General features: G+C 40.5%; 1 protein-coding gene and 1 long non-coding RNA gene across 3 annotated transcripts in view; one reads left to right on the top strand and one right to left on the bottom strand.

The window, feature by feature from the left end:
- Positions 1-3,358: 3,358 nt before the first annotated feature.
- LOC135539559 (uncharacterized) lies at positions 3,359-7,554 on the bottom strand. Its single transcript, XR_010455643.1, has 4 exons — positions 7,241-7,554; positions 5,933-6,108; positions 4,575-5,383; positions 3,359-3,812 (listed from the first exon to the last, which is right to left on the bottom strand). It is a non-coding gene; the product is annotated as an uncharacterized LOC135539559 (long non-coding RNA).
- A 562-nt stretch (positions 7,555-8,116) lies between these two features.
- Positions 8,117-11,395, top strand: part of LOC135539558 (E3 ubiquitin-protein ligase RNF182-like) — a 30,124-nt gene continuing 26,845 nt past the window's right edge. For both annotated transcript variants that reach the window (XM_064965496.1, XM_064965495.1), the window contains exon 1: positions 8,117-8,381. The gene's annotated coding sequence lies outside the window, so the exon portion shown is untranslated. The remainder of the gene's footprint in view (positions 8,382-11,395) is intronic.

Here is an 11,395-nt window from a genome sequence, read left to right as displayed (position 1 = left end):
ATGAAATATTTGATGTCAATACAGTTTTCTATTCCCAAAACTAGAATCTGCTACGAACAGAGTGAATTAGGTTTTGTAGACTGTATCCTTTGATGTTGTTTAGGAGCACAAGGACGAATTGAGTTTTAGCACAGCCGCACTTCACTGCGTAGTCATTCCCTAACAGAAATATGCAAATGTATGCTACAAGGAGCAAGCAGGGTCCCGCTAGCTAGCTCGTTCTTGGCTCTGCACCCCTCCCTGCTTGTTCTGCCCTATGACTCATTTGTTCCCATGGTTAACGGCAGGCTGTGGTCTGTCATGGGTTAGTTATAAATATTTGCTATACCACAAGTCAAGTACGCACATGGTTGCCATGTTCGAGGTTTTCCCGAAATTGCTCTACTTTGAAAACGATGTCGTGGATGAAAATGTATTGGTCGAGGGTTGCAGGTTTTTGGGCTACTTCTAAGTTGCATTGCTGCCGCCATGGCAGGTAGCCTAGTGCTTAGAACGTTGGGCCAGTAAACTGAAAGGTTTCTGGATAGAATTCCTGACCTGACGAGGTCATTCTGTTCTTCCAACCATGAACAAGGCAGTTAACCCACTGTTCACCGGTAGGCCGTCATTGTAAATATGAATTTGTTCTTAACTGACTTGCCTAGTTACATTTAGAAAAATATATAGGCTTATATATATTTCTCTGTGACCTGCTGCTGCTGACTATCAGGCTGTGGGGAGTGTGTGTGTGTGTTCAGAGGGCTGCAGCAGGAAGCTTAGTCCACTATTTGATGAATCACGTGAGTGAGAGAGGCCCGCACATCATGACAACTTTTTAGCAGTTCTCGATACGCTATTTGGTCCCCCCACTACACCATGATCAGTTGTTAAAAATAATTTGATTGATGGTAACAGTCAGTCAGATTAGGGTGCAGGTAAAAAATATACATAATATTGATGAGTTAGACTGCAGAATAAAGGAAAAGCAGCCAACAAGTACTCAGCATATGTGGGAACTCCTTCAAGACTGTTGAAAAAGCATTCCTCATGAAGCTGGTTGAGAGAATGCCAGAGTGTGCAAAGTTGTCATCAAGGCAAAGGGTGGCTACTTTGAAGAATGTAAAATCTAAAACATATTTTGATTTGTTTAACAATTTTTTGGTTGCTACATGATTCCATATGGGTTATTTCCTAGTTTTAATATCTTCACTATTATTCTACAATGTAGAAAATAGTAGAAAAACCCTTGAATGAGTAGATGTGTCCAAACTTTTGACTGCTACTGTATGTAATCAAGGCAGTCACGACAACGCAGACAAAAATTCAAAATTATATCCATATGTCCACAGAAACATGTCAAACGTTTTTTATAATCAATCCTCAGGGTGTTTTTCAAATATCTATTCAATAATATATCAACCGGGACAGTTGGCTTTTCACTAGGACCGGGAGTAACAATGGCCGCCTTTCTCTTTTGTGCACAACTCACTCTGAGAGCCCCACTTATCCACTTACGCAATGTGGTCGTTCACGCTCATTCTTCAAAATAAAAGCCTGAAACTATGTCTGAAGACTGTTGACATGTTGAGGAAGCAATAGGAAAAGGAATCTGGTTGATATCCCTTTAAATGGAGCAATGGGAGGCTATGGAACATGGAGTTTTCAAAATAGAAGCCAATTCCAGGTTTGATTTTTCTCAGGGTTTCCCCTGCAATATCAGTTCTGTTATACTCACAGACAATATTTTGACAGTTTTTGAAACTTTAGTTAGTTTTCTATCCTAATCTGTCAATTATATGCATATTCTAGCATCTGGTCTTGAGAAATAGGCCGTTTACTTTGGGAACATTATTTTTCCAAACATAAAAATAGTGCCCCCTAGCTTCAAGAGGTTTAGGATGACAATTGATGTTGACTGCTATTGATGTAAAATATTACTAGGTCTTTAAGAGTTTATTCGGAAGATAACAGCTCTATAAATATTATTTTGTGGTGCCCGATTCTCTAGTTAATTACATTTACATGATTAGCTCAATCAGGTGATATTAATTACGGAGAAATTATTTCATAGAATAGCATGTCATATCAATAAATACGGCAGAGCCAAAGACACGACATGTGTGAGTGTCTTTTTATCATGCCCTCACTGACAAGTGGGAAAGCACTGCTTTATGAAGAAAGATACTTTTAACGTCAATAAAAAATACACTGAAGGTGAATCGATCCATCCAAACTGCATGTCTTGTCATTTTCCCACCCAGTGACCCTTACTTTCTCCTAAACCTGAAACAGAACAAACATATCAAAAGATTACTACAGTGCACATGTACACAGTACACATTGATATAGCACTAGAGCAGCTGTTAGGGTCATTTGAACAGTGACTCAAAGCACCTACCAAGCCCCCACTTCGACAGCCCAAAAGCTGGGAACATTCATTGTTCATAATGACGCGTCACGTCAAGATTTTACTTAGCATGCCATTGGTATTATATTTCAATACCGGTATAAATTAAGTCACTGCAAAAACTACAGAAAAGCATGTGTATAACATGAGCCATTGCATGATCCGTCTTTAATGGATATTGTACTATGGTCAAGATGAATCCACTACAGATGACCCCTTCACTTACTTGACCTTTGATTTGAAGCAGCCTCCTTTCTTGTTTCTTGGAATTCTCTGCCTCTTCTTATCCTCAAAGGAGGGTCTGAGGATTAAAACAACCATGTACAAGTCCAGCTGTTGTTTACATATATGCATAGGCCCCTGCCCCGTGTCTTACCAGAGGCTCTATCCTGCCGATAGAGTGTACAACCCGCCAGCTGTATGTTCCTAATGTCGTCATTCAGCCACGACTCGGTGAAACATAGGATATTACAGTTTTTAATGTCCTGTTGGTAGGATATACGTGCTTTCAGTTCGTCCCATTTATTTTCCAGCGATTTAACATTAGCTAGCAGGATAGAAGGCAAGGGCAGATTAGCCACTTGTTGTCTGATCCTCACAAGGCACCCTGATCTCTTTCCGCAAAACCTCCATTTCCTTTTCCATCGAATCACGGCAATCTGGGCCTGGTCGAGTGTCTGTAGTTGTGTATCCCCCCCGTCCGACTCATTAAAGAACTCTTCGTCCAATTTGACTAATCCCAGTTCTGATGTCCAGAAGTTATTTTCGGTCATAAGAGACGGTAGCAGCAACATTATGTACAAAACAAGTTAAGAACAACGCAATAAAAAAAAATAGCATGGTTGGTTAAGAGCGGATAAAACGGCAGCACTCCCCTCCGCACCATTATATGGATAGGATGAAGATGCATATCATTCATTCTAGTGCGAGACGCTTCGACAGACTACTGAATTGAAACATTTAAATCAAAAGAATCCTCGTTTATTATGAATTGGAAAAAGTTTCAGGCAGAAAATTAGTCTGTAACCGGCTGTTCACGGCCAGATTGTGATGATGGTGATTTAAGCAGTAAAACATTAATTTAATAAGCCACCCACTTGGAACACAAAATATGAAAAACCATGGTTCCTATTCTTAGTGTTTCAGAGTAGGAGTACTATACTCCATGTAATTATTAATTTTGAACTTGAAGGCAAAACTAATACTAGATCAGCGTGCCTACTCCTGAGATGCTTTACGAACACGGCCCAGTTCTTTATAGAATATGAGTAATTAGCTGTTTAAAAGTGTGTGATAAAAGCGCACTTTTCTGGACAGGCTCATCCTCTGGCATGGCCCTGGCTCGTTTGAGTGTGCGGTCCCTCTTGGCTGCTCGCTCGGCGTACATCTGGGACTTGAGGATCTCAAACTGGGCTCTGTCCTCAGACTGAGAGGCACAAAGAGAAACCGGTGATTGGACAAGATACACAGCTAACTGAAAAAGTATGTGACCCAAAGATGATGTATATACACACGCGTCTGCTTTGCTTTACAATGTTTATGTAGTTTATGTAGAAAATTATAGAGAGACGTGCACAATACAATAAATGTCACTCTAGCAAATTGAATTTCAGTGGAGACAACTAGGGAAGAAAAGGTTATATAGCTCCAACTGCATAGTGAAAGTAATAACGCTCAGATAGAGTAGCGTCCTATCCAGGAAGTGTACTTGTACATCAAGCTGCCTTGCGCTACAGACAGAGGATAGGCTCCTACCATATGGGCCATTCTGGCTCGGACAAGGCTCCTTACAATATGGACTGATGTATACCCGGATAACTACAGGATACTCTAAGATTGCTAAGTAAACATAAATGTAATTTAGTTATATGACAGAACTGATCGCTTGGAGATTTGAGCTGGCTAGCCCGAGTTGGACTTTCAACTGTTGCATCCCTTACCAGTTTATAATTAGTTCAATACCATATCTAGTGTACAGAGGACATAAATGGCAAATTATTAGTCAAATGTAATGGTTTCAATGCTATAAAGTGTGTAAATGAATAAGTAAAAGATTTCTGAGTGGAAACACTGTTGATGTGGAATTCTGTTAACATTAATTTGAATTATACAGAACAAAATGATAGAAAAATCTAGGAAAAAAACATATGGTACCAGTCAAACAGAGAACTAATATGAGCACTCGTACCGATAACTCTTTCCTTTTCCCCTCTATGATGAACTTCTCTCTCTTCTTTCCCCTTAGGGCCATGTCAAAGTTCGCTAGAGCTTTGGTCACTGGCAGAAACAAAGGTGAAATAAAGTTAAATCATGAATTATGCAGATAGAGATTTTTGCTGCCTTTGGGCTTTACAAGGTGCTCATACACAGCTCAAATAAAACAGATACATCTGCACACAGACAGTTAAGCCTCAAAAGGCTCATTTCAATGTACATACAAGAGAGACCAACAAAGTGCTGACCCTAGCTGGGTCTTAGTCAAGGGCCTGTTTTAGTTGAGCTGTAGTTGAGGTCGTTGGCATTGGTTGCAGTGAGATGAGCTATGCTGCCCATGGTAATGCTCTGCATGTACTGTGCATTTAACATCGAAAGGGCAGGATGTTGTGATATGAAGATGCTATCTAGTAGCAGCGAGGAACATGGTAGGAAGGTTGGCAGGCCTATAGTGTGTTGGTCTGCGGTACTCCCTGCGGTCTTTCTTGCGCTCGTTGTGCATTTGGAACCATGTCCTCTGGAGGTCTGTCTCGTCTGCGTTTTATGCTAGCTGCTTCTGTGCCACTCTGATCTGAATGACACATGCGCACACACACACAAAAAATACATATACACACATATGAACACAGGAACACACTACCATGTTTTTGAATACACACAATATGCTGCTTTTTGCCTGAGCCTCCGAGTAGGCCATGGCCCTCTCCTCTCTCTCCAGGCGCCTGACGGCGTACACGTCTTTCTCCAGCTTCTCAATCAGGTCTCGGAACTTTGAAATCACCTCTGAAGGAGAGAGAGAACAGCTCAGTCATCACAAAAGCACAACCAGAAAAAAAATCTAATTGAATAATCCTTTAAGAATAACATTGAATTGTACAACTTTGGAAGACTAGAGTCCCTCTTGAATAAGGAGTAGGTATACCGAGGTTCCTTTTATTTTATTGAGTCAAATGAGTCCTGTTGCAATGGAAATCGACTTTGACATTTTGAAAACTTTAGAAATGAATCCTTACCTTCCTTTAAGTAATCAGTGATCTGAATTATTTGAATTGTGTGGCTCAGTCGGTAGAGCATGGCGCTTGCAACGCCAAGCGTCGTGGGTTCGATTCCCACTGGGGCCACCCATATGTAAAAGTAGTGGCCCCAGCCGACTTGTAAGTCGCTTTGGACAAAAGTGTCTGCTAAATGGGATATATTATTATTTATATATTATTAACAGGGTGATATCCCTGCCTATATCCAAACACTTATAGATATTACCTCAAGTACACAAGGAAGGAAAGATGCATTTCTGCAGTATTTTTTAAAAGGGTCCTAGTGTTGAGCTTTTACCTTGTGCCAGGACACTGGAATTCACAGGGGTCTTGGCCTTCCTGGCAATGTCCTTGAGCATCTTTCTCTCTGTCTCGCCCACCATGGACACAGAGCGACCCACCTTGCAGGTTCTGGCTGTGCGGCCCCCCTGTGAATGTAGTGCTTCATTGTGTTGGGCATGGTGAAGTTGATCACTTGTGGAGGAGAACGACAATGTTAGCGGGTGGATCTCAATCTGAAAATGGCTTCATCAGCATGGTCAGGTTGATCATCTGAGGAGAAATGGTTAATTTCTACAGTGAAGGGAAGCTTTTATGTAAACTATAGCCACTAGTAGGGTGGTAAAATTAACACCCGCCAAACGCGGGAAGATTTTGTCATTGGTGTGTAAGAATGACTATTTCATTAGCCACGTTGGTGGGTAGTCACAGAGCATTTGGGAAACGTTTTTTCAATCAAAAGCCCACATGTCGAAGTTGGTCACAATTGACAAGAAAAGCTACTAAAGTGTGACTTTGTCCTCTTGTTTCTTGGCCAGTTGCATAGCTTTGTTCACACACTCGGTTGTTTTTCAATGTTAGTTTGAGTTTGCTGCTAGGAAGACAAGAGTGTGCCCAGTTACCACAGTAACGTCCCGTCCTTTAAAGGGCCAGCTGAAATGTTTGTGCTTGATTGAGAATGTAATACATACTAGTAATGCATTTTTGCTTTAGAAACATTACAAAGCATGCTTATCCATTGATTTAAAAAAATGTATGTAAAAATATATATTTGGGCAGGTCAATGTTGAGTGGCTGGTAGATTGTTTTTGCTGGCTGACCAAAAAATGTATTTCCCACCGTGACCTCTACTTATTTATCTCCGCACAGCAGAACAAAAATCTTGCACCAGCTACTCGATTAATTTCTGAGAAAAGATGTCTGGGTATGTATTATGCATACTTATTATTTTAGCAAAGTCAAATGCCTGATTGACAAAAAAAACACCACAAAATGTAGTTTCATTTCACATTGTCCTTTTCAGCACGGTTGCCGCAACTATGGTGGATGCGTAACCGGGTCAGTTCAGTACAGCTCGACTTTTCTTGGTCCAATAGTGTAAATCAGGCAATAGTGTGTAAGTAGGTAATAGTGTGTAACTGTAAGTGTTACAGGGGAGCTACACTGGGGCATCGCAAAAATAGTAGGTTTTAAGCTGCTACACTGGAGGCATAGCTTTTGCATAGCAATTTATCAAGAGCCGTCCATTCAATTGTTGAAAATGAAAACAGAGCGTAATTCTTTGTGGAGCAGTGCAAGCCCAGTTAGTTGGAAAGTGTCTAGGTACCTGGGGCTCTTCAGTCTTTTGGGTCTGGGACAGGTTCCCGTGCAGCTCCCCCACCTTTAGCCCCATCAGGCCCAGGAGGATGTGCATCCGGTGGGCCTGCTTCTTAGTCTGGGTGAACACCATCACGTGGGCCTGGAACGCCTGTGTCAGCAGGGCTGAGACGCACAGACATAGACACAGGAAGCAAACACAAAACACACACAGGCAGGAGACACAAGAGACACACATGCACAGACTGGTGACACACCCACAGTTAGTCAAGATTGCTACATGTATCAGAAAGTTCAATGTTCACCTTTTTCAACAAAATGGTTTTACATTTCTGTTCAATAGAAAATGATGATGGAAAATGACGAAGTTGAAAAAGGTGAGCAGTGAACTTTTGGCTACATGTTGTACTTTACTTCACAATAACTCAGCACTGTATTGTGATAGTTGTCCAGACAACTCACCGCCCACAACCGCCTTCTTGTCTCCTTCCCTGGTTGGTAGGTGATCAAATACTTATGTCATGCAATAAAATGCAAATGAATTACTTAAAAATCATACAATGTGATTTTCTGGATTTTTGTTTTAGATTCCGTCTCTCACAGTTGAAGTGTACCTATGATAAAAAATTACAGACCTCTACATGTTTTGTAAGTAGGAAAACTTTCAAAATTGGCAGCGTATCAAATACTTGTTCTCCCCACTGTACATATCCTGTACAAAAACAAATTGTGATATGAACATTTCAATTGCAAACAAAACATATATTTGCATGCAGAGATTTATACAGCCTACCACTGATTGACAGTGAAATTGAATGGTTCTGCCACGGGTTCTGCTGTCTCCAGCCATAACAGACCACAGCCACGCTTGACCGTTGAGTCTTGTGCAGTTTAGCTGCATGCAGCTTGCACTTGGTGTTGTTGCCACAGCAACCACTGAAGATAAATCTGTGCAGGTCTTGATGCTACGGTGCTCGCGCTACCGCATTGAAGGGGAGATAGCAGTCCAACACGGGCAGATGGGACCTCAAGATCCACAGTGACTCACCGACAGGGCGCGACACCAGATAACAAGGGAAGAAGAAATGTGATGGCGATAAGCCTCGGTTACCTTGGACTTTGACTGAACACACTGGGAAGACTGTCATACGGTGAGCCAGGTTTTTCGTCCTACACTTTCCTATCAAAGGCGAGTGCACATGACTGCGGCGATATGTGATTGTTGGATTAGTCTAATGTAGGCTACTGAATGTAAATGAGGCTTGTTGCAACTGGGCTATATTCAATTTCAATATGCATAACAAATTGTCACACGTAGTAGTATAGGCCTATGTTCTATCTAACAAATACATTTACATTTTCTATTATAGGCTTATTGGTTATTATACATGAGTATAGGTTACATAATATCTGTCATTTAGCAGGTGCTTTTATCCAGTGACATAAAGTCATATGTGCATACATTTTTACAAAGGGCGTTCACAAGAATCGAACCCACTACCCTAACGTTACTAGCACCATGCTCGTAACAAAGGACCACTATGTGAATGGTATTAAGATTTGAATTCAAACAAGGCTTTTCAAATACAGCCTACTCCAAATAAATAGGGCTGCCATTTGTTTTTCTTGTTGGGAATTATCATGCATTAATTTATGCAACACAACAGGCTAATAAAAACAACCACAGCAACAACAACTTTTGTAAAACATGTTTATGCTGAAATAAATAAGTAGCCTATGAATAGGTTAGAATCAGCCCGGGCAGTTTAGTTGCCAAAACTAAATATGGGGTCCATTTTAAAAGGCGTTTTAAAATCTCCTGAAGTGACCATAGTGAAAGAGGAGTTCCAGAAGCTTGCTTCTGATCAAAACTGGTTGTCGGATTGTACAATTTTGACAGACATGCCCACCTAATTAGAATAGGCTATTGTTTTAAATCTTCATAAGCCTTCATTGGACATGTTTTCAATCACAAAGTAGTGGTTTCAGTAGTGCCTAAATTGTTTTAAAATGGTTAAATATGAAAAGTTCAATGTCTTAGAGAAATGTCAACAGGAATTTATGTAAATACTTGGACAGGTTTGAAAAATGTATCCCCAATAACTAGAGCATCTAAAACCGTTTTAAGTGTCATTATTTGAAACAATGTGTTGGAGGAGAGGGTGGACTCAGTAAATCACTGAATTATTGATTATTTTATTTATAGCAGCTTTATATACAAATATTTTGAAAGTGAATTTGATGAATGTATACAGGTCCAACAGTACATGTCTCACAATGTTGTGAATCAGCACACATCTACAGATGGCGGCTCTTAACTTGATCACTCTTTTCTCGTTGAGGATTTTCCTGCTGCACCAGGAAATTCAAATGAGGAAGTTCAAATGCGGCCTGGGGTGATCTAGCGATAAGGCACCCTGCGCACATACAGTATGGGGCTACCAGGTTGGCGTGGGTTAGATTCAGGCCCATTCCTTCTGGGACAAATAAATTGCCCACGATTGACTTGATTAAGTTAAACATTTCAAACATGGACAGTCCAGGAATATTTTTTATCCCCGATCTTCATAAGAAATGACCTTACCAGACACTTATGGATATCATAAATAGGAAACAAATCAAATAATAACAATAGGGTACACCAAAATGAGTTTCCATTCATGAAAGTGTCTGGTAAATTGCCACAGTAGATTTACCGTGGTATACGAGGAAATTATTTTTTCTATTGTACGGAATGCTTGTCAATCGCTTTTAGTCTGTTCAAAAAGGACTAAGTTGTTCTGATGACAACACCAACCAGAGGGGGAACATATCTTGACAGACTTCGGTTGCAAGTGTAACACACAGGATATGAACCCGGGTCTCTACATCTTAGACCATTTAGACTCTTGGGCTGAGGGCAGACACTGGTTTTGAAGTTCGCAAGTGGGGTTACCTCATCACGTGACCATGATTGACTCATATCCAGTACGCAAGCAGGGCTAGGTAACACCGACATCTTTTAGGGAGCAGTAATGAGGTGACAAATAATGGTTGCAATGGAGATCAGCTGCGCGGGAGGATTTAGCGGAGATTGGTGGTTTCACTTCTTGACGCACCCATCCCTTTAGCGGGATCATTTTCATCAACACCCGCTGAATTGCAGAGCGCCAAATTCAAATTAAATTACTAAAAATATTTAATTTTCATGAAATCACAAGTGCAATATAGCAAAACACAGCTTAGCTTGTTGTTAATCCACCTGGTGTGTCAGATTTCAATACAGCATAACAAGCATTTATGTAAGAACATCTCTCTCAGTAGACAAAATATTACAAACAGTAGCAGCCAAGTAGATTGGTCACGAAAGTCAGAAAAGCAATAGATTAAATCGCTTACCTTTGATGATCTTCGGATGTTTGCACTCACGAGACTCCCAGTTAGACAATAAATGTTCCTTTTGTTCCATAAAGATTATTTTTATATCCAAAATACCTCCATTCGTTTGGTGCGTTATGTTCAGAAATCCACAGGCTCGAGCGGTCACGACATTGCAGACTAAAATTCCAAATAGTATCCATTAATGTCCACAGAAACATGTCAAACGTTTTTTATAATCAATCCTCAGGTTGCTTTTAAAATATATAATCGATAATATATCAACCGGGACTGTCACTTTTTCAATAGGAGAGGGAGAGACAATGGCTGCCCCACTCTGTTGCGCAAGCAAAACTCTGCGAACACCCAGCTATCCACTGATGCAATGTTATCTTTCTCACTCATTTTTCAAAATAAAAGCCTGAAACTATGTCTAAAGACTGTTGACACATTGAAGCCATAGGAAAAGGAATCTGTTTGATATCCCTTTAAATGGAGGCAAGGCATCCAATGGAACAGAGAGCTTTCAGGAAAAACAGCAGTTCCTGGTTTGATTTTCCTCAGGTTTTCGCCTGCAATATCAGTTCCGTTATACTCACAGACAATACTTTGACAGTTTTGGAAACTTTAGTGTTTTCTATCCTAATCTGACAATTATATGCATATTCTAGTTTCTGGTCCTGAGAAATAGGCCGTTTACTTTGGGAACGTTATTTTTCCAAACATAAAAATAGTGCCCCCTAGCTTCAAGAGGTTAACAACATTTAATGAGCCCAAATGATTGTGACATTATCCAATACAGATATAC

Source organism: Oncorhynchus masou, chromosome 5, assembly GCF_036934945.1.
Source record: "Oncorhynchus masou masou isolate Uvic2021 chromosome 5, UVic_Omas_1.1, whole genome shotgun sequence".
Lineage (NCBI taxonomy): Eukaryota > Metazoa > Chordata > Actinopteri > Salmoniformes > Salmonidae > Oncorhynchus > Oncorhynchus masou.
This window is presented reverse-complemented; position numbering and strand designations above follow the sequence as displayed.